The sequence below is a fragment of the Cervus elaphus genome, chromosome 33 (assembly GCF_910594005.1).
Source record: "Cervus elaphus chromosome 33, mCerEla1.1, whole genome shotgun sequence".
Classification (NCBI taxonomy): domain Eukaryota; kingdom Metazoa; phylum Chordata; class Mammalia; order Artiodactyla; family Cervidae; genus Cervus; species Cervus elaphus.
The window spans coordinates 21,608,976-21,613,949 of NC_057847.1; the positions used below are offsets into that span (position 1 = coordinate 21,608,976).

The 4,974-nt window shown below is 37.3% G+C and overlaps 1 non-coding gene across 1 annotated transcript; it reads left to right on the forward strand.

Moving 5' to 3' along the window:
* Positions 1-1,284: 1,284 nt before the first annotated feature.
* Positions 1,285-1,388, forward strand: LOC122688845. The gene has a single exon (XR_006339588.1). It is a non-coding gene; the product is annotated as a U6 spliceosomal RNA (small nuclear RNA).
* Positions 1,389-4,974: the final 3,586 nt, after the last annotated feature.

Below are 4,974 nucleotides of genomic sequence, written 5' to 3' on the forward strand. Positions count from 1 at the left end.
CCCAGATATACAAAGCTGATCCAATACTCAAAAATCAATCAGTGTAATCCACCACATCTACAGGCAAGAAAAGAAAAATCATAATTATATCAATTGCTTCAGGAATAACATTGGAGAAAATTTAATACATGTTTATGATAATTAAAAAGGAAAACTCTTAAGAAAACTAGTAACAGAAGAAATTTCCTCAACCTGATAAAGAACATCTACAAAAAGCATATAACTAACATCATATTTAATGATGAGAAACTCCTCCCCGCCACCCCAAGACTGGGAAGAAGATAAGAACATCCTCTCTTGCAACTCTCATCTAACATTATACTGTAAGTCCTACCTAGTAAATAAGACAAGAAAAGGAAACAGAAGTTCTGTAGATTGGAAGAGAAATAATATGCTTTTGTTTATAGAAAACATGATTTTGAATAAATATTAAATGACTATAGCAAGTTTGCCAAAACCATTGTGCAGAAGGCCTGCACCAATGGTATCCAGGAGAAAGGCAAGGAATTAACAATAAATGAATCACATTGAATCAGGCATCTTTAGACATCAAGACAAAACATGGGAAATCTGAACTTGTCTCTTTTCCAAAAATTAATTACAGACATCATGGATACTCAAAATCTAGTTGCAACATCTCACACTTTATTTTTCTTGCAGCTTTCTGCATTACTTTGGGGGGTTTTGAGAAAGGTAAATTATTTGAAATAGGCAGTGATCAATAGAACAAGGGAATATTTGATGTGGAACATAAATCAAACTTTATCATTTTCTGCCATTGTCATTATCAGAGAAAGAAAAAGAGACATTGTAATTATAGAGTTGTAGAGCTGAGCTTTCTCCAGCAATAACATACTAATATTAGAACAAAAGCAGTCCTTTTAACCTCTGACATCAAATCCCAGAGTGGATGATTCGTCAGTTGGTACTCTGCTGCACTGCAAGAGTGAATGTATTGCCCATGCATGGATAAGTGCTTTTCCTATCAGTAAGGATGGACTCATGGTAGCATGTTTCTAAGATTTCTTGATAGAAATTGGAACTAAAATATGTCAGCCATTATATTATACTTTAAAAAGTAATCAGTTTCATAATGTCACATCTTGGTCAATTAATAAAAAGATGGAATACAATTGACTACTTTGGCACCTGCATATAACTAGAAACTTCAATGCAATAATCATTTTGTATTTTCTTGATGGTAACTATAAGTGCTTTCTTCATTTCTACCTTCTTGAAAGTAATTTTTGGCCATATATATCATTTGTCTAAAAATACAACTGAGTGCTTGCTTTGGTAGCACATATACTAAAATTGTAACGATACAGAGATTAGCATGGCCCCTGCGCAAGGATGACAAGCAAATTCGTGAAGCGTTCCATATTTTTATGACTCTGAAGGGTGGGGTGGGGAATGAGGTGGGAGGGGGGTTCAGGAGGGGTATACATGTACACCCATGGATGTACATATGCATGTACATTTACAGATCCATATATATCTACAAACTTGGATACAAATGCATCAAGTTGTATCTATATACGTAACAAGTGTCTTCTGAAAATCTTACAAAGAGTTGGTGTAGAAAGTCATCCCAGGCACCCTCATCTCTTTCCATATGCCCATTCCATCAGAACTGAACTGACCCTGAGACTCATAGGCTAGCTTCAGGAAAAACACCTCCAGTATAGCACACAGACCCTGTCATGTAAACATCTAAGGCTTAGATGGGACAACAGAGGATGAGATGGTTGGATGGCATCACCGACTCAATGGACATGAGTTTGGGTGGACTCCGGGAGTTGGTGATGGATGATTCATGTCAATGTATGGCAAAAACCACTACAATATTATAAAATAATTAGCATCCAACTAAAACAAATAAATTAAAAAAAAATACAGTTGGTATTATACCTTATCACTTAAAAGAAAATTTACTGATGTACTACAAAGGCCAAGTGTTAAACTTGTATTTTATCAAATTCTTTATAAATTTAATCATAAAAACAGTGAAGCACTGTTATGTGTCTACTCAGGACTTATAAACGGATATGCAAGCAAACCACTCAGTTTTTGTTCAAATCTATGGCAGCATATTATGTAACTGCACACATATTGATTTACTATTACAGTTAAAAATGAACCTCAAATCATGAATAATGACCCAGGCATCAGAGAATGTACATGTGCAAGTCATGACAACAGTCTAAGTTTACGGGCTGGTTTTCTTGACACATGAGTCCCATTCTTCTGTGCTCTGACTCTAAACCATCATAGGTAAAAATTCGATAAGTTAGCGGAATGGTACCACCTCACATAGAACTTCGTAATTAGGAAAATACATATGGTTTCTTTAAATATGAGAAATTATTAATTGGCTCAATCACAGTTCTGTAGCTCAGTGAGTCCCGTGTCACTAATGTCATTGTGAATTAATAAAAACCTTTTCAAGAATTTTGGTATGGGTTCTTATCCATTTGAATTAGGTAATATGCTAAACTCCCAGGTGATGTATGATATAATCAGGTTAGGAAAACACCTCTTCTTAGTGGAACCAGTGCCATGAGGAACTGATGACCAAGAGTTAAAATAGGCATTTCTTATTTTAATGATTGTGTAATACAGACATATATTTATGTGCATGATACAACAAAAAATACTCAGCACAACTGCAATTTTTTAAATACATGATGAAAAACCAATGTTTCCAAACACAATTCCCAGATTACTGATGAACAAGGAGAAATATTCTTCAGATTTATATACAAACATATGAACTCCAAATATAAATCCATTTAAATCCCTCCTAGATAGCAATGCAGAGACTTTATTTCTAAATAGAACTTAGAAGTCTTCTCCAACACCACAGTTCAAAAGCATCAATTCTTCGGCACTCAGCTTTCTTTATAGTCCAACTCTCACATCCATACAAGACTACTGGAAAACAATAGCTTTGACTAGATGGACCTTTGTTGGCAAAGTAATGTCTCTGCTTTTGAATATGCTGTCTAGGTTGGTCATAACTTTCCTTCGAAGGAGTTAGCGTCTTTTAATTTCATGGCTGCAGTCACCATCTGCAGTGATTTTGGAACCCCCAAAAATAAAGTCTGCCACTGTTTCCACTCTTTCCCCATCTATTTGCCATGAAGTGATGGGACCGGATGCCATGATCTTAGTTTTCCAAATGTTGAGCTTTATGCCAACTTTTTCACTCTCCTCTTTCCCTTTCATCTAGAGGCTCTTTAGTTCTTCTTCACTTTCTGCCATAAGGATGTTGTCATCTGCATATCTGAGGTTATTGATATTCCTCCCGGCAATCTTGATTCCAGCTTGTGCTTCATCCAGCCCAGCGTTTCTCATGATGTACTCTACATATAAGTTAAACAAGCAGGGTGACGATATACAGCCTTGACGTATTCCTTTTCCTATTTGGAACCAGTCTGTTTTTCCATGTCCAGTTCTAACTGTTGCTTCCTGACCTGTATACAGATTTCTCAAGAGACAGGTCAGGTGGTCTGGTATTCCCACTTTTTCAGAATTTTCCACCATTTGTTGTCATCCATCTAGTCAAAGGCTTTGGCATAGTCAATAAAGCAGTAACAGATGTTTCTCTGGAACTCCCTTGCTTTTTCGATGATCCAGCAGATGTTGGCAATTTGATCTCCGGTTCCTCTGCCTTTTCTAAATCCAGCTTAGACATCTGGATGTTCACGGTTCATGTACTGTTGAAGCCTGGCTTGGAGAATTTTGAGCATTACTTTGCTAGCATGTGAGATGAGTGCAATTGTGCAGTAGTTTGAGCATTCTTTGCCATTGCCTTTCTTAGTGATTGGAAAGAAAACTGACCTTTTCCAGTCCTGTGGCCACTGCTGAGTTTTCCAAATTTGCTGGCATATTGAGTGCAGCACTTTCACAGCATCATCTTTTAGGATTTGAAATAGCTCAACTGGAATTTCATCACCTCCTCTAGCTTTGTTCATAGTGATGCTTTCTAAGGCCCACTTGACTTCACATTCCAGGATGTCTGGCTCTAGGTGAGTGCTCACACCATAGTGGTTACCTGGGTCGTGAATAAGTCTTTTTGTATAGTTCTTCTGTGTATTCTTGCCACCTCTTCTTAATATCTTCTGCTTCTGTTAGGTCCATACCATTTTTGTCCTTTATTGAGCCTATCTTTTCACGAAATGTTCCCTGGGTATTTTTAATTTTCTTGAAGAGATCTCTAGTCTTCCCCACTCTATTGTTTTCCCCTATTTCTTTGCACTGACCACTTAGGAAGGCTTTCGTATCTCTCCTGACTATTCTTTGGAATTCTGCATTCAAATGGGTATATCTTTCCTTTTCTCCTTTGCTTTTGCTTCTCTTGTTTTCACAGATATTTGTAAGGGCTCCTCAGACAGCCATTTTGCTGTTTTGCATTTCTTTTTCTCAGGGATTTTCTTCCTCCCTATCTCCTGTACAATGTCACGAACCTCCATCCATAGTTCATCAGGCACTCTGTCTTTCAGATCTAGTCCCTTAAATCTATTTCTCACTTCCACTGTATAATCATTAGGGATTTGATTTAGGTCATACTAGAATGGTCTGGTGGTTTTCCCTATTTTCTTCAATTTAAGTCTGAATTTGGCAATAAGGAGTTCATGATCTGAGCCACAGTCAGCTCCCAGTCTTGTTTTTGCTGACTGTATAGAGTTTCTCCATCTTTGGCTGCAAAGAATATAATCAGTCTGATTTCGGTGTTGACCATCTGGTGATGTCCATGTGTAGAGTCTTCTTTTGTGTTGTTGGAAGAGGGTGTTTGCTATGATCAGTGTGTTCTTTGTCCTTTGTCCTGCTTCATTCTGTACTCAAAGGCCAAATTTGCCTGTTACTCCAGGTGTTTCTTGACTTCCTACTTTTGCATTCCAGTCCCCTATAATGAACAGGACATCTTTTTTGGGTGTTAGTTCTAGAAGGTCTTGTACATCTTCATAGAAC